This window comes from Aulonocara stuartgranti (assembly GCF_965226115.1).
Source record: "Aulonocara stuartgranti genome assembly, chromosome: 8".
NCBI lineage: Eukaryota > Metazoa > Chordata > Actinopteri > Cichliformes > Cichlidae > Aulonocara > Aulonocara stuartgranti.
In genome coordinates, this window is record NC_138959.1 from 2422974 (window position 1) to 2442394 (window position 19421).

Genomic DNA, 19421 nt, shown 5'->3' on the forward strand with positions numbered 1-19421 from the left:
GCTGCTGTCCAAATACAAATACTGAGTCAGTCCCCACAGCCTCCCAAAATGTCTCCCTGCTCAGGATTTAAGTTGGTGTTGGGGACAAATTTAGAGAAGAGTTAGGGTGTAGCTGCTTTGATTTACAGGTGGATGCTAACCACTAAACCATGTGTGCCTTTAGACTTTGTAGCAGGATTACCCTGGATCTACCCTCTAGTATTTTGTTACTACTTACCAGATTTCCCCGACTTTTATTATCCAGAAAGTCCTCTTTACTTTGCTTTATTTGATTCATATGAATATTTGTTGCTGATTTTGCGACTGTTAGTCGGACCGGTTTAACGTCAGACAATATTTTCACGGCCCGGCCTTTGAGGTGTCGCAGACAAATACAACTAAATAAAACGATATGACCGAGACAAAAACTGTGGCATTCTGTAAATATAATAATAAACGAGAATTCACTGTAACTTTATTAGCAGCGTCCTCCTGAAATGCGCCAACAACACTGAGAGTAACATCCTCCTCTCTGCCCCTTAATGCTCTCTGGTCGCTATGGTAACTCGTAATAAGACACACAGCTACAACCCTGGAAAAGACCCAGGGAAACCGAGTTAACGATAAAAACGCCCGGTACCAATCGACTCACGGACCGGTACCGGTCCATGGCCCGGGGGTTGGGGGCGGCTGCTGTACACCACTTTGATCAGCAACTCTACAGCTGCTCAGAATGATGTAAAATGGTACAGACGAGTATGTGTTATGTATCATGTGTGACAGATATAAGACTGCTGTCAAGTTAAGAAATGCAAGTTTGTATATAATAATGCCCTTACTGCACTTTCCCCATTTCTTTCTCAGAAATGGAGCCGTGTATATTCCTGTTTTTCACTCATCTGTCTGATGCTGCTGTTTGTTTGTTCCCCGCTCTCCATCAGTTCCTCTGCGTGCGTCGTGCTGTCTGGATAGTTATTGCTTCACTTGCATTTATTGTCTTCTGTATATAAGCGATGGCGTGTTACGCTGTGTCGCCTCAGTATAAAAGCCGTTCAAAGTAAATGACTTTTAAAATGTGTTTTGCTGTACCGCAGTAACACTTGTGCTCTTCGGGGGACTTCTACCAACAATGATTCATGAACATCCACCTCGGCTGTTTGCTCCTGCCTCTGAGAGGTTAATAAATCAGAAGAACGCGGGGCGACCGGGACCGCGCCGTCCGAGCCTCGCTGAGGTGATGACTCCATCTTGCTGATAATTGCACTGTTTAACCAGCGGGGCATGTTCTGGATAATTGGAAGCACTTGCCTGCAAAGCTGCGGCAATAGCTAAGCGGCGAGGTAATTCTTACAGTGTATTCTTCAAGGCTTAATCGCTTTCATCTCATTCTCTTTCTCGATGTTTCTCACAGAGGATCTCGTAAACACAAACGAAAGCGCCCTGGGCAGGAAGGACGACGCGGTGGCTCATCTCAGACCTGGTAGGACTGTTGCATCACCTGATTCTGCTGAGTCACTAAAAATGATCATTTCAGAAGACACAATTATTCATCCCCAGAACATCTTTGAGTGCACGCCGTTTGGACTAGCTAGCTGAGAAACACTAATACAGGTCATCATTGTGTAGAGTCATACTCTTCTTTCATAAATAAAGATGATGATGATGAACCTTTATCTGAATGAAGCTTACTGTTGTGATATCATGTGACTCAGTGTACATGCCCACACTTTCACCATGATGTGTCTCAGAGTCAAAATTCTTTGTTTTAATCACATTCAGAGAAATTGTGTGTCTCTTTTCTCTACTCTGATCTACTTCCTGATCATCCATCTTCAGCTCATCTAGTTCAGGGTCAAGGAGAGCTGGAGCCTTCCCAGCGACAAGAGGTGGAGTACATCTAAGACAGGTCCTGATCTCAAGGCTTCAAAGAGCACGTCTGAGTTTCTGTATGTTTAAAGTACTTAAATACTTTGATACTGGCAGATGGACGTGTGTGTGTCAGACACTCATCCTCTATTCCTGCACATAAGAACCATGTAAAAACTCACTTCCACTACTTTATGTGATGTCACTATTTATGTTCTATAAATGTATCCAGTGGTGCTTCCAAATCTGCAAATGGTGAATATCTCGTTTGACAGAGCTACAATTACAACATCTGGCAGGTTCCATCCGACTAAAGCAGAATCAATTAGTTGATTAATAATTACTCACTTGACAGAACTCGAGGAGTCGATTACCAAAAAAAATCTTTTGTAATCTGGCTTCTGTTGGGAGGATTTCTGACTGTTATATTTTACTATTCATCTGCGTCTCACAGGCCTAATAACTGGATAAATAACTGAGAATATAACATGCCGATTGGTAACACTTGTATTTTATATTTAATTTTGCTTCTTCATTCGAAAGAATAACTTGAATTCCTCATGTACTGTAGTTTAAATACTTCAGTCCAACAGAACAGTGCTGCAAATAAACCATAAATGCCAAAAAAAAATTCATTACATCTTTTAGAATTAAGCTCCAGATGGTTACCTGACTGTTTGAAGCCCAGATGAGGTGATGTGTTGCTTTGTATGTTCTTTGTTGATATCTTGAGCTCCAGCTGTAACACTTTGACGTCTTTCTTTAGTATGTCAAGACAGGTCCGGCTGGGGCTCTTATCAGTTTGCCACACTGGTTGCTAAAAATGTCTGAAAGAGACAGGAAATGACCTCAACCTCATCTACCTATCCGCCCAGAGCATTTTCATCTCCATGTGGCAAAGAGAGGCTGCAAGGCAAACAACGAGGACATGAAGTGTATCAACACAAGAACAGAGATGTGCTTTCTTCTAAAGTGAGCCAAGTCTCAGAAAACAAAACATCAAACAAACTCTTTATCTGCAATCTCCTACACCACAGAGTTAAAGTCAAACCAATTTCCAAGTCCCTCACCGCCACCATCCACTCAACCCCCTTCAGCAGTGTTAAATCCAGATGCTTGAAAAATCGCAGCAAACCACTCTGTAAATCTCATCTGTCATGTTTGTGCCAGAGCAGATCTGTCAGAAGCATCGTGGGCCTCTGATCCACTCCCCCCACGAAGCCCTTCCCTCCCGCTGGGAAGCAGAAGAGCGTGTCATCACTGTAAATAAAGACGGTCCACCATCCAAATAAATGAACTGGGTGTTTCTGCTGGAATCAAAACAAATCCTTCTGGCAGGCCAAGTAATAATCACCAGACTGTAAAATGACTGTGCAGCAAGCCAGCAGCCAGTTACAGAGCATGACGTAAGCTTTTTATTTATTTATTGGAATATTTTGTGTCCCATCATGAGATTCTCACTGCCTTCATCTCAAACGCGAGACAGTCCCTGAGCTGGGTGGACCGAGTTACACAGCTTTAGTCCCTGGTGCGGCTTACAAGATTTAGAAAATTCCCTTCTGGTCCTGCTCAAGGCACTTTCTAGTAACAAGTCCATGTGTGTTTGCAGAGCCTACGCAGGTGAAAGGTTGCTGCGATTACAGCAAAATGTAAAAACACCTTTAAAAAGCAATATTCGTGGCACCTAGAGGTTAAAGCCCAGTGTTTCCAAAGGTGTAAGTAACAGCGTTTGTACTTTCATTCTTCACAGTCACACAACACCACGACGTTGCCCTGCTTCACCTCAGATTTTGGAGATCTGCTTCAATAATATTCATCATTTGTATAATTCCCACTAAAGCCAAAAAGGCAGCTGTTACTAAGTAACCAACAGCTAAACTGAAAACCGTTCACATCAAAGAGAAAATGAATAATTCCTGAGGCCCCTACACAACACGACCTCTGAAGGTGTCCTGTGATCTGGCACTAAGACATGTCTGCAGGTACTGTGATGGCAGGGCTCCCCAGGATCTGTCATTCACACCCTTCTGATTCACAGTCCATCTGGTCCGACATGCAATGCTGTGTTGCTTCTATTTTCAAGGGCACAGCGGCAGCACCTTCGAGGACCCAGTGACGAGCCACGGCACCGCTGTGACTTGCTCCACAAACATCACCGCATCCTTACTTTGTACACTTCAAATCCATCAGAAAATTAGTTTCAAGTTAACCCACCTATCTAACGAACCCACAGAGGGTGGTAATGGAAACTTCAGACAGGCTTTGGAAAGATGTACCTATACTTTAAAACAGTGCTTTTGGGCAAAGTTGGGCCCCTACAGTATTGTTATGTGCCAATTAAGCTGTGGAAAGGATGCATTGTATCAGCAGCTGTTACACAGACAACCCACGCAGCTCATTATTTTTCTAACAGTCTCACCCTTACAGTTCCTCACTGCCAGCACCACCAACCGTAGCACCACCACCTCCACCACCACGTCGTCTCCCCTGCCTTTCATCGCCTACAGATATTATATGCCAGCTGGGTGGCTGCTGTTTTAAATAAGGCAATTGTGGTTTTGATCCTAGCTTGTTAACACTTTGAGTGGCCCGGTCATCACAGTATTAAACCCAATTGTGCCTGCTGTAGAAATTTGGCAAATTAAGCCCATTTAATTAGTTCAAGTGTTTAGTAGCTGCATGTGTGAAGTGAGAACAATGAGCTGTGGTTCACAGAGCCGGGACAGATCAACTGACTCAAGTAGAATTAAAAGGAAAAATGTATAATCCCCATTTGGCAGCGTTGCTTTCTTTCCTCACCTCTGTACAAACTCCTGGACATTCCCATCTGAATATCCTCGGTCACCGGCGACTTTAAAAGACAGAGCGTTACATTTATGTTCCCAATCAGAAATGACAAGCAGATGGCCCACTACTGATCTATGATACCACTGAAGCTCTTACTGCTGTCAGCCCATCTCCAGTTAGCTTTGACGAACAGAAAATATGAGCCCATTGCAGATCCTGCGGTCTTACGGCGGCTTGATGTAAATTCCCCACGTATGAGTGAGTTGGGCAGTTTAGGACAGGCCATTATGGCTATTGCTACTGACAGAACAGAGTTTATGGAGCAATGGTATTGGACCAAACTGTAGTCACAGACTGGAGGAGGAACCACGCGGAGATAATGGAGAGGCCCATTTACAAAGAATCTGCACAATAAAACATGAGAAGCTATGTGGGAAAATAAGCGTATTCACAATGTGGTGTCATGAAAAGATTTGTGTACGTATCAAAGAAACTGGCATTTTGGGAGCTTGAAGCTCAAACAGACATAAAACATGGATGAAGTCGAACCCCATTCATTATTCATTCAAGAAAAAGTCAAGAGGACCATTTCTAATATTTTTCTTTTGGGTTTTACTTGAACGTGCAGCTTCTACTCAGCAGCTGACTGACTCCTTTTAAGCTCGTCACTGTCGAGTGCTGTCAGTATGGAATCCACTGACTTTATGAAAACGTGTGCATTTAGTGTTTACGGCTTTCTGGTTGGTCATGTGACATGATTTTTACCTCCTATCAGTCTTTTGACTTGTATTTTTCACTTCCTTTTGATGCATCAAGACTTTTTTTATTTTATTTTAAAAAAAACCTAAATAGGGTTGGGAGATGGGCTCCAATATATTCGTCCAATCGTCAATTGTTGTTTCAAGGGTGATTTATTTATTCACCCATGAGTAAGTTTGCTAATAATGATGGAGCTAATAGAAGCAGTCAACAGAAACACCCTCTTCATCTGCGAGCAAATGCCCCCACCTCAGAGTGCGCCCATATGCTTGTTGATGGAGCTGCAGAAGCTGGTGATAGCCTAGCATACTCAGCCAGATAGTGGACACGTGCATGCTCATGCAAGTTAGTCGTGTTTGAGTACTTTGCTCACACTATACGTCTGCACAAGCAGCACACCGCTTTGGTTACATCCTTAGGTTTACCTCTTTTATATTTGGTTTAAAGCCAAAGAAATCCCAAATTGGTGACTTAATTTTTTTAGTGCTGTCAGCGTTAACGCGTCATCATCACGACTAACACGATTAACAATTAACCCATCTGGAGCGCAGACTGACTCAAAATCCCAGAAATGTCTCTGGCTGTTGGTTCAAAGTTTGTTCATTGTGCGCTCTAGATGGGTTGAGTTAAAAATCGTAATCGCATTCAACACCGCATCAACGTGTTAATTTTTGGGGGGGAAAGTTCGTTCATCTATGTTTGGACTTCTTCTGTGTTGTAAACGCACAAATCAGTCAGTGCATGATTACATTGCTCCGCCCATCAAAAAGTCTGCGCATGCACGAATATATTGCCCATCGTTGATTATTGGACTGACAATTGTTGGTTGGAAAATTTTTACATATCGTCCAACCCTAGTATACAACCAATATCAAACCCTAGCTGGGTTGCCAGTGGCCTGGGGGATGTTGAGGGATGAATCCACTAACTACTTTCCATTGCACAAACTTCTAATAACTGAATAAAGGGTACATGTTTGCATTCATACCCAGAACTCAGAATATATCTGTGCTAAAGTCTGATGGATGCCTGTTGGCAGTAGTTTTTTCAACTGGTGTAGAGTTAGCTTTAGCTGAACGAGGCTAAGATAGCAGGTGGGTTAGCCCGGTCCTGTGTTTCTATGCAAAAAGAGCAAATTTGTGGCCAAATCTACAACACAATCAAACCGATAACTGCAGGAGTAAGACATCAGGAAACAGATTTTAGGGCACTCTTCCCAAACGTGAGCTGAAATCTCTGCAAATACAGTGAGAGTGAAGGGGCGTGACAAACTGCAGAAGCAAGGAGGTTGACAGGTTTGATTGAGCTTTAGGAGAAAGAGGGGGAAACAGAGGTAGGCAGAAAGAAGTTCAGCCAAAACGGAGACAAACTGACAGGATGCAAGCAGCCGAGCGACATCATCCGTTCTTTACTTGCTTTCTCGCCCTGCAGAAAGTCGAACTCACTCAGGGGAGGGCAAGTTGCAGATCTGACTCTTGAGGAGTCCCTGGAGATTAATAACAACCAGCTAGCTGCAGAGTAAAAGCCTCCATCACAGAATAAACAGATGGCACTTTGAATCAAGGATAATTTAGCTGTTATTATATTGTGCCATTGATAAACTACAAAAACAAGCTAATGGTGAGTAATTGCCATGTGAAAGCAGAGCACGGAATGCTAATGAAGCCAGTTTGGGTGTTTCTGCGGAAGCCTTCGGTTTCTCTTGGGCTGTGTTTTCGGAGACAGAACTAACTGCTGGAATGGCTCTGTTCACTTTGACGACTTTCATTCCATAAATGAGATTTCGGCTGCTGTAAACGTGTCTCCATCTCCCACAAAATGATTGTTAGAATCAAAGTGGAGCCATTACAGGCTAGAAAAGGATTTATGGCCCATTTTAAGACCTTTGCATACAAACCTGTTATAGTTTAAATGAGAAACGCATTAACGTTTATGAAATATTCACCTCTGGCTTTATGTGCTGTGTTTTTAGTGGGCGTTGGCTTTAAATTCAAATTTAACACTGATGACAAAAAAAGCTTTAAAAAAAAAAAAAAATTATCGCACAGCATTGTCAAGAGTTTAAAAGGATTTCCGTGTCATGGAACCGCAGGACGCTTTTGATAACATTATCAAAAACGGTATTAACTACATCAAACGACCTTCGGGGAACTTTAGATGATCTCTTTAACATCGTGGGTATCTTCTCCTTCAGATTGGCTTTAAAAGAGAAAGATCTGACGTGAGCACCTTTTGTTTTAAATGTCAGCCTCCTCGTGTTATCCAGCCGAGCTCATCAGTATGCATGAACTTGAAAACGCTTTTTGCCACCACAGAAGCGAGACTTGCTCTGTGACCACATCTGGCTTTTCCCCGTGCAGAAAGTCTACCGAGAGTAAACCGAATACTGCTAAAGCATTATCCTCTCTCAAACTGTTATTATGGTAAGGTGACATGAAGCCAGTGTGAGCTCCTTCGTGGGAGAAGAAAAAATAGTCACCATCCTGCTGTGAATCTCACAGTAGGAAAGAATGGCAAAAAAAACCTGTATTTAATATAGCTCAGTCACGTTATGGGTAATCGATCTAATGAATAAGGTCAGTAAAAGCATTCTTATAGACTTTTGTGCCTAATATGTGCTCTCCTGCAGGAAAATCTATTGCATAATAAAACAGTGCAGTGATATTTTTACATGAAAAAACAAGGAGGAGGATTTTATGTAGATCACACACTTCATACTCTAAAATTATAGCTGCGGTTACTGTACAACATTTTAAATGTGTTCATGATACACAGCATAATTCAGTCTAAATTACTTTGACTTTATTCTAGTTTTTGTGTTTGTATATCAAATCAGTTTTCCTTCCCTTTTCTCGTTGACCTCGATTCGTTTCTTTTATCTTGTTTAAAGTTTCCCACTCATGATTAGTCCTGATTTTGTGCGTGTACGTGCATTCATATCTTTGTGGGGACCAAAAATCAGAAGTTTACTTTAGGGGACCAAAATCCCAGTCCCCACAAATTTGAAGGCATTTTTGAGACTCAAAATGTGGTTTTACTGTCAGGGTTACAACTGAGTTAGGTTTAGGATTAGGGTCGGGGTCAGGCATTCATTTTTCATGGTTAGGGTAAGGGGCTGGGGAAGCAATATGTCAATTAGATGTCCCCACACGATTTGAATACCTGACGTGTGTGCGTGTAGCTCCAGTTTCCTCCAGTCTTTGTCAGAACGTGTTAATTTTTGGGGTTTTCCTCTATTCTGACTGTCTGAGGGTGTCGTGTTTGGATCCTTCCTTGCAAATTATTGCAAATAGAATAAAGAATTTATTACATTTGCAGAACTTCAGAATTCTCAATATGTGTCACATAAATCTTCCAAAAAGCATCCAGATGACAAATCATGCAGAGTTGGAGTTCAGTGACCAAACTTAGGTGAGTTGAAGAGCAGCTCCAGCTTTCTGCATCAGCACCAAGTAGCCCTGCACCAAACTTTATGCATTAATAAAATCCAAATGGATGATCCATTATCTTCCACTTCTGAAGTTTGCAGCAGACTATTTCAAATCATAACAGTTTCCTGTTCCTCCTGGAGGATCCCGAGGCATTCCCTGGTCAGATGAGCAGTCGTGTGTTTTCTGAGACACTTGTCTCTGGCTTTTATTTGTGAAGCTATTTTGTACCATTATCTAAATTTCAGTTCTCTACAGGGACATGAAAAATGGATGTTTGGAACTGCTTGTCAATTTTTGGAAAAAAAAAAAAAAAAAAACTACTTGAGAAGTTTGCTCATTGCCCCAAAACACTATTTTGTAAAAAATGTCCCCCCTTAGAATTACATTTCTATCACACTGCTGGTTAAAAGGCTTCAGTGTGAAGGGCTGTTGTACTTTTGATGACTTGGGTGGAGAATTTTTCTCTTTCTTAGACTCTGTGACAGCCTAACACAGAGTCAGCTAATCACTGATGACATTCTTTGGCAACTGTTAATTAAGTAATCATTTAGTTATTACAGCGTTAGCCTTTTTAAAAAAGAAAATCCTTAAAAAGAGGGTAAAGTTACATAAACACTATCTGAGGTGCTCAGACAGCTAACAAACGTTGCAACCGTTAACCACGGCCATGTGTGGGAGGCAGTGAAGGAGGAATTGCAGCTCGGCCTTGGGCCTCAGCTTCAAATCACTGTCCTTGTGGATTTTTTCCATCCTTCCTCATCTTCAATCTTGCCTCTTGGTATCACGCCACCTCCTCAATACAACATGGAAGATGAGAACATTTCTGAAATTCTGACTTAAAAAGTATTTTTAGAGTTGGTGTAAAACTCTGGTGTTCCTACCGTTTGGGTATTCATTATTTTTCACTGGTCTCACTCTTCACTTGCATACCTACAACTGAGGAGTGGAGACTGTCAAACAACAACAACAACAACAAGACAGCTCCTTAGAAAACTGAACCAGCCTCACCCCTGATCAGATCTGCACACTGTTAGACCTCTGATTTACCACCTTATATTTTAAATACAACGAAGGTTTCCACAGACAAAAACATGGATGTGCCATGGGCTCCCCGGTGTCACCCATCGTAGCCAACCTTTGCATGGACAAAGTGGAAAGTGAGGCTCTTGGCTCTTTCACAGGGACAGCACCTATAGCCACTGGTACAAGTACAAGAATCACACCTTCTTCAGAACTGAAGAAGTAGAAGCCTTCACTGTTTACATAAACTCAGTGGATAGAAACAAAGTTCACCAGTGAAGACCCAAAGGATAACAGTTTGCCATTTCTGGACTGTGCGTGTGTGCTGTGAATGGAAGCCTCAACAGTTTACCTGAAGCCCACAAACACAGACCAGTACCTGCGCTTTCATTCCCATCACCCTCCGGTACACAAACTTGGAGTAATCAGGGCCCTACAACACCGGGCAGAAAATGCCTGAAGGGAAAAACACACACACCCACACGTAAAGAAAGCTGGTTATCCCAACTGGGCTTTCATCAAACCACCAAAGAAAGGTTTGAAAAAGGAGTGAAAGAAGGCATCTATGACCACTGTGAACGAGCGTCTTTGAACAGAGGGCGGGGCTTATGACACCAACTATCTGAGAGCTATGATGCAGTTTTGAGATCATTCCCAGATGCCTTAACGTCTCAGTCACATCTTGGGTCAGTTGATCTCAATAAGTCACATGATAGGGTGAGGCAAGGTCTGACAATGGTTTCACCTGAAACCCACACCCTTTTACACACCTTGGCTCATGTGGTCAGGCAAGTGGGTCAACGACCCTCTTATGGGACACTCCCACTAGGGCTTGAATACCTGGGACTCTCCAGCATTTGATTTTAGAACTGAAGAAGCTTCTCAGATTAAAAGTCTTCAAGAAACCTACAAGAATCCAGCAGCGTTTCTTTCCAAGCTCCTTAGATTACATGACCTGAATGACTGAGAACCTACACAGACGTACATGGTTACAACCAAACCAAGTTGGAATCAACCAGTGAAAATGTTATTCTCCAAATTTGAACAATTCTGGACGACAGGCATCTGCTCAGACCACGTTTTGGCACACAAACGGTAGCATTTTATCTGCAGCGTCAATCAGCAGCTGCATAAACCTTGAGGTGAGCGAATAAAAGGTAATAATGTGCTGGTCCAACCCCACACATGCAGAATAAATAAGGTTAAATTAACACAGTAAATGTAACGATGTTATTGCCATAATTAAAGCTCAGCGCATCTACTGGGGGCTACAGTTTAAAAAAGTAGGTCTGGCCTTCAAATCCCCTTGTTGCTGGATCACTGACATCTAACAAGGACGGATCAGAGAGTGAAGTGATTACCGACTGCTGTCTGGCTTAGAAAAACAGCAAACATCAGAGCTGTTGGTCTGGATGCACAGAGACCACAGAGTGAATTGACAGTTCAGATTAGCGGCATTGTAGATCCATACTTATCAACAGCAAGATGCAACGAGCGTGAGAAGTTAGCACAGATGCTGAGTGCATGACATGAAAACACAGCTTACATCATCCTTTAGGGGCCGAGTTATCTTCGAGAAAATGCTGCCGGCTTGGCTTCAGATGTTAAATATTGTATTACAGACAACATGTTTCAGGCCGTAAACACCGGGGCGAATGCTACGGCTAGAAAAAGATTTTTTTTTAAGCAATTTTGAAGAATTATCGTGCATGCTTATAGGTTATGCTTGTCCCTGTCAGATGCCTTCACTGCAGCATGCATACCTAACAATTTGCTCCTGCTGCTTATGTTTCCAGGCTGTGTGCATACCCTTTAACTCTGCTTTATGTTAGGCACAATGCAGACTTCATGCAGTGCTCAGTCCTCATGCATGCTTTAACTATTGTTATGCATGCATTGTAACCATGGATAGCACAATACATGGTCGATACAGTGACATGCAGTCGTTACATTCTGTGTCTTTGGCCATCACTGTGCTGCCTCCACACTAGACTGTGAAAGCTGGCTGACATAAAGCCACAAAACCTTTTTTGAAGTCCAGCGTGTCAGCCTGGCCTTCCATTTCATCCAAAAATATCAGATAGGGTTAAAAACAACAAGCTATTCTAGAGAAAGTCTTGGCACTTAGCAGCCTGTGAGCTTACAGACCATAGCACCAGTTTAAGGCTTCTACTTACGGCTGCTCGTTTCAGGGGTCGCCACAGCGGATCATCTGCCTACATCTCCTCCTATCCCAGCATCCTCCTCTGTCACACCAACCCTCAGCATGTCCTCCTTCACTACATCCACAAATCTTCTGTGGTCTTCGTCTTTTCCTCTGGCAGCTCTAATCCACCATCCCTCCTGTGCACACACCCAACCACCTCACCTCTAACTCTGTTTGTGCCATTTCACAAAGTCGCATTAAAAACCAATGCAATCAGCATCTCTGCTCATACTAGTGACCTGAGCAAATGTCATGGGCTCTCACGTGTATGTGTGGTGACTGTAACTCAGCAGGCAGAGCTACTAATCAGAAGGTTGGTGGTTTGATTCCCCGCTGCTCCAGTTTGCACGCTAAAGTATCCTTGTGCAAGATACTAAACCCAAGGTCCTCCAGATGTTCCTCATTGTGTGAATGTGAGAAAGCTCATTAGATAGAAGGTAGCTTCTACAAATGTGAGTGAATGAGGCATGTTGTATAGCACTCAGTGCTCGAGTAAAAAAGCATTTTCCCCGTTTTAATTTTCTATGCCATCTGCAACATATTTGCAAACAATCTTTTCTCATTGTTAATGTTCAGGTGTTGCTGAAACGTCTCCTCCCACAGTTGGACATGCATGAACTCCTCCATCTTGCACTGCAGCTGGCGACTGTAGTTATTCTGCTTCAGGGATCTGCTGTGAGCTGGAGAGCCGCTCAGCAGAACCTGCAGAGGAGCTGGTTCTGATCCTTTTACAGCACAAATACGAACATGATCCAACCTCGGGTGAGAGGCGGTGCTCTGCTGTAAGAATCGAAACTGACAGAACTCACCAGCGGAGTTCAGCGGCCAACAGACGGCTGCAAAAACCTGCTCCAAAAACCTGCTCCAAATCCAAACAGAAACATGGAGAATAAAACCAATTTACATTTTTAACCCAGTTTCTCTGATCACAGTCCCACCTGCTGCACACAAGCTAACACGTCTGATCTTGATCAACCTTGGCTGAGTGTGAACCTGCTGCTGTGGGACAGATGAGACCAATTTGTCTGCTGGGATCCAACAGCAGGAGCTGCCACTCAAACCAATGCAGGCAGACACACACACACACACACACACACACACACACACACCTTAGCTAAGCAACTAAGTTAATAAGCAAGTAAACAAATTTCGGTTTATGACAACAGAGCGTGTGTGTGTCCACGCGTCACTAATATAAGTTCTGAAATGCAATATTTTCCTGGAACAGCTGTTAAGGTGTCGCAGACAAATACAACTAAATAAAATGATACGACCAAGACAAAAACTGGTATTCTGTAAATATAATAAACGGGAATTTACTGTGCAACTTTATTAGCGTCCTCCTGAAATGCGCCAACAACATTGAGAGTAACATCCTCCTCTCTGCCCCTTAAGGCTCTCTGGTCGCTATGGTAACATCTAAATATTTCTTTCAAAATAAGACACAAAACTACAACACTGGAAAAGACCCAGGGAAACCAAGTTAAGTTGTTGGGCAGGGATAGCTCAGTAGGTAAAGTGGTCGCCCCATGATCGGAAGGTCGGCGGTTCAAATCCACTTAACGGCTACCCTGAGGTACCCCTGAGCAAGGTACCGTCCCTACACACTGCTCCCCGGGCGCCTGCTTAGTGGGCTGCCCACTGCTTCACTGAGTGAATGGGTCAAATGCAGAGAAAAACAAGTAATTTCCCCATGGGGATCAATAAAGTATCCATTATTATTATTATTATTATTATTATCATTATTATCATTATTATTATTATTATTATTAACGATAAAACCCCTGAAAACCATAAATTTCACACCTGAGCCTCAACTCTCGCAGCCCAGTACCAAACGGCTCATCGACCGGTACCGGTTCGTGCTCCGGGAGTCGGGGACCGCTGGTGTAGGAGGCGTGTTTGAAAAAACTGTTTGGCTGTAGTAGGAGACATTAAGGAGTAACCACAACGAACAGAAGCACTGTAAAAATAATAATAACAAAATAACTTTAATAATGCAAAGAGGAAGCACCCAATAGAAGACAAATAATTAAAACTGTAAAAGGCACAAAGGACTTCAGAGGCAATTAAGAACCAACGAGACCAAAAAAGCATTAAATGAAGAATTAAAAAAAGAAACTGAGTAAGAGAAAGGGTGCAGACAAACAGGAAACAGAAATATGTGAACGGAGAAACGAGTGCAAACAACAATACAGAAGAAAACTGAGAATAAAGCCAAACTCAAGCGTCAAATTCCATCACTGACTTCCCAGGTCGAGTCATTTCTCTTCCAATTATACAGTTATTGAGCCGAGTCGGACAGATCATAATAAGACAATTAGCCTAATTTGTTTGAATTGAAAAGCCAATTAAAGAATTAGTGAGCAGCATTGAAAAGTTCATCACATTACAGACGGCGGGTCAGAGAGGCCCGGGCCGCCCGGCGTCACCGCCGCGTCGTTGCCAAAGCCAAACGCGTGCGGGATAACGAGGCGTCTTCAGTGAAAACGCAGCTGATACGAGTTAAAAGGATTAGCGTCGGTGGAGAAACAGCTCTCTGTCTTGGCGTCTTTGTTGAAAAACTCGAGGCGTGTAATCCGAGCGGATTGGTTTGACAGATGGATTCAGGGAGATTTTCCTTTGGGGGGTTTGTCGATAGCATTAAAGTGTTGCGTATCTGCGAGTGCGGATGAAGAGCCGCTCCTATCAGAGTAAACAGGCTGATTACGACAATCTCTGTGAGAAAGAGCAGTTAATGAGAGGAGCAGTGGATGGATGGATGCACGACGGGAGAGAGCCCGAGGGTTGTCTGCAGGAGACGCACTCTTGTTGGATGTATAGATTTATACTTGCATTTAAATCCACTGACGTTTTCTCACAGTTTCTCTACAGCAGTGAGGTTTTGATCATGAAGATACTTCTCTGTAATATTGGACTTCTATTTCAGACTTTGCTTCTGTCAATCAGTCGCATTCTTGTAATGTGACGACTCCATAGTCTATGAGCAGATAATCTGATCATGTTTGGCAACAATCTACCAAAAATCAAGTTTGTCTAAAGTTTGGATCCAGTACCAAAACCTCGGATTTGGTCATTTGTTGGCACCTGACAATATTAGAGTGAAAACAGACATAATGTGGGGAAAATAATGAACTGGTATTATTCATCCAGTTTACTTGCTGTAGTTTCAGCTTCGTCTGAGAGTCTTCAGCCATGCTAGGTTCTCCCTGTTCCCAGTCACTCTCACTGGGAGAGCACCTCAGATGTCACCACAGACAGACGCTCATCAAGCTGCAAACAGCACAGATGTAAAGAAAAGGTTTTCCACACCAGCCATGACGAGAATGAAAGCACATTCCTGTAAAGTGAACTCACTCTGACTGACTTTGTGGCAAAGTTAAAAACACGCTAAGAAAAGCTGCTGAATTCAGAGGCAGAAAACCAAAGACTGTTAGCTTACACTACTACCATCGATGGTACAAGATGATCGCATTTTGAAGCTTCACCATTAGCGTTTCAGCTATGAAGGGTTTTTGGAGCAAGAAGGTGAAGGGCTGGAGTCGTAATGTAACAGCTGACACTAGCTTCACAGGTTGCACAGGCTTAAAAAGTGATCCGCATGTCTAGAACTGCGCAGCTTGTTTTATAACATCATAGTAGTTTGATCACACGTAGAGAGATAAATATAATAAGTACATTTACATTCACACGGATGTCTTCCTTTATTCCTCTTTCATGATGCCAACACATGCTGGCTCACTGGGTTTCTCCTATTGTGTGACTGGTTCTATTCAGAGGGATATTTTTATTAAGTGAGGAAGTAAACCCGGCTCACGTGAAAGGCCAAAGGTCTCATCTTACACATTAAAGGACAAACGCACACAAACTGAGAAGAAATAATAAAGGTGACGGGGCTCTAAGTCAGCTGACAACACAAAAACTTACACTGACCACCCCCCGCCACTTTCTCTCACACACACACACACACACACACACACACACACACACGCACGCACACACACACACACACACACACACACACACACACGTTGATAATACCTTCTTCCTTTTTGTCCCTCTTTAATTGTTCTTCATCTGAACCATCATTCCCCCGTCTCCCACTCATCCTCTTTACTTTCTCCCTCCCTCGGTTTCTAATGTCCCTGGTTTCTTTGCCCCCCCTCCCTCATTTTCCTGTCCTTAGATGCTTTACTTCCTGCAGTTGTCTCAGCTAAAAACGATAGAGATCATCTAATTTAATACTTCTGGCTTCTATTTAGGCCGTTATCTAGAAAACAAAACAAGATGCATGTACAGCATGATAGATGATTTTACTACTATTAAAACTATTACTACTGCCATTATCCATTTATTTTTAATAAATAAGCCTTCCTCCCAGATGTAAGCACGGCTCTCTGCTGTGCTGCTGTTGTCGGGTCAGAGGATGAGATGAGCTGGCAGAGGAAATAAAATGAGTGTTTGTGTCGTCTCTAACAAAGAGCAGGAGGTCTCACGCTGAGCTGACACGGATCTGATTCAGACAAACGTGAGTGGCTCCCGTCCACTCGAGACCCGACTCCGTGCCCTTTGAGAGGGCAGCACTGATGCAAACACACACATACATATTCATGCGCGCCATGTCACAGCCATTAAAATGCACAAGGACACACCACCTGATATCATGCTAATGAGCTCTCCTGTGTGTCTGAGTCACTGAACATGATGTCAATAAATATCAAAATGTTTTGTTCCTGTAAGTTTAAAAGTACGTTTTCATACGGCTGAATTATTTCGACTGCAGGATTCGGTGAGAATATTTTCAGCTTTCCAAACTTTCACTGAATACTGAACAAGCTCTGACTCCTGTTTTCCATATATTGATTATTATGACGAGGTCATCACATTATATTTGAGACCTCTGCATGGAAATCTCAGGAATTATTTACTTATTAATTATTGATCATTTAAACATTCACACTGGGAAACTGTACTTTCTGTCTGCAGGGTTAATGTTTCTAAAGGAGAATATTTTGGCACAAACAACAAAGCGCACTAAATAATGAAATGAAATAAAATCCAGTTTGGTGCCAAACTCAAACACGAGAAAATCTGATGCCAAAAAGCAGAAGAGGAACTTTATTATTTTTTATTGCATTCAAGAGCAGAGATGTGCACCACGACTGAATAGACACAGCACCACCTACAAACACCACCTTGTGGTGTGCAGAAAGAACAAATCCAGTGCAAACAAATTCCCAACATCTGCTCTCAGGGTGATTTAATCGGGGCTGTTTCCACTTGACATTTTGCTTCAGGGAGTCCTTTGTGCTGTAAAGGATTTATTTACATCCGTGACAGAAGAGTCAAAAGTCAACATGCTGTTGTTTCCAGTCACCATCACCGTGCTAGCATCAGATGCCGCCTGAGAGAGTGGTGTCAACTCAGTAATACGAGTGCACTTCACAGCACAATCAAAATGCTATTAATATTGTAATTAGATTTCTGTTAATTAAAAATTACAGGGCGTATGCAGCCTGGGGAGATTTATCTACCCTCATTTTCCACCGTTAACCATCTTCAGGAGCAAAACTGACAGTTTTACCGCAGCTCCTCTGAAACACCTGTTTGCACCTGATCCAAATCTTCTGGTCCAGGCTTTCAAGTGAACAAGTTCAACGCCATATTTTCTCTATTATATTTACCTCTACTGCACCTCGTTTCCCTGACACAAGGAAGAAGTCCACATTTTTCAAGTTCCACTTGAAAACACAAAGCTAATTAAGGTGACAGCTCGGTTCTGTGTGGTCTGACTGACTCTGATGAGCTTTCTGGAGGAAGTGACCAATTAAATCCGAGCTAGTCTTACAGCTGATTAATGTGAAGGTGTTCATCACCATCTGAGCTAGTCACCTGCTTTCCAGCGCTGCGACGGGCGCTAAAGTGATTTCGCTGATGTTAATTTGCAGCGGAGACAAATGCACGCTGTTGTGACATGATTTTCAGGCGTGGGAGGTTAGACCACGCACATCAGAGCACCGAGGTCCATTTCTCACAGCAATGAGCTGATGCATCCCAAAGTTATGATGGACGATGTGAAAGTGCGGACAGAAACGTTCACATCATAAAACTTAAAGCACAACAACAGGGCTGAAGCGCTGCACGGTCACAGCGCAGAGCGCAAAAGATGAAACACACGTCTTTCATCTTTTACGCTCTGGCCTGCGAGACTTAAAACTAAAAGGATTTTAAAATGTTCGTAAACAATCTGCTAAACTTGCACTCTTACTGTGACTGAGCAATGGAGGCCCGGCTAACTGATACAAATCAAGCTGCAGCAATCGAGACGAGGCTTGATTTTTGACAGCAGCCACAACTGGAACAAAATCAGGATTTTACCCGTGCTTACATGTACTGTTGGATCATTTCCATACCTAAATGTGTCTGGTATGAGTCTGTGGAGGTAAACTTAGAAACTCTTTGCATTGCTTATGCATTTTTATTCTATCGAGCTTCTACTGAATCTGCTTTGTCCTGTTTTCTCAGTGTCACAGTTTGGATCCTCATCTGTAAAGAGCAGAAACTCATTCAGTCAAATTAATAGATGCTGAAGCTGATCAGCTGATCGGACAGCTTAACCCAACATCCCTGTTCACGGCACGACTACAGCAGATATTCGGTTTCACTTCAGGACTTCATCACTGTTTGCCAACTCCGCTGAGATTTGGTTTCTTCCATCTGGACAAAAGCTTTTAAGTCCCAAAGTGCTGAGCGGTTCAGAGTATAACAACAGCTTTGTTCCAGCAGCCACCACTCAGATGAACAAATCGCAGCTTTTATATATCTTACATGATGTGGAAGCAATTTTCCCCAGCGCTGTGTTGTAATACACTTATCTGTTGTTTGTGTCGCTTTGAAAAATGTGCATTTGAGGATGGATGACTTACCTGCTGCAAACCAGATCTACCTGTGGGTGCAAATAAAGAAAACCGAAGCTGAACTTGAGATATTTTCAGAAAGAAATTGTGTCGAAATGAACACCGGCTGCAACAAGTGCATCATCACCATCATCCTCGAACGGCAATACCAGCATAAGCACCACGCTTTCATCCTCTTTCGTGTCTGCGACGGCGTCACCCCCCCCCCCACACACACATATTAATACCCCTTAATCATCGTCATCCTAATCACTGCAGGGATCCTCATCCTCGACACTCACATTATAATCAGCACCATTGTAACATTCATCAGCATCATTATCAATACCAGTTATATCCATTATCGTCACAATAGTCGTCTCATCACCAGCATCAACATCATCGTCATTAACTGCAGCAAAACAATCAGCATCCTCCAGTCTAAGCTTCATCATCCACATCATCACGGCCTTTTCT

General features: G+C 42.8%; 1 protein-coding gene across 3 annotated transcripts in view; it reads right to left on the reverse strand.

The window, feature by feature from the left end:
* grid1b (glutamate receptor, ionotropic, delta 1b) overlaps positions 1-19421 on the reverse strand; it is a 601213-nt gene that overhangs the window by 560947 nt on the left and 20845 nt on the right. The gene's annotated exons all lie outside the window — the stretch shown is intronic.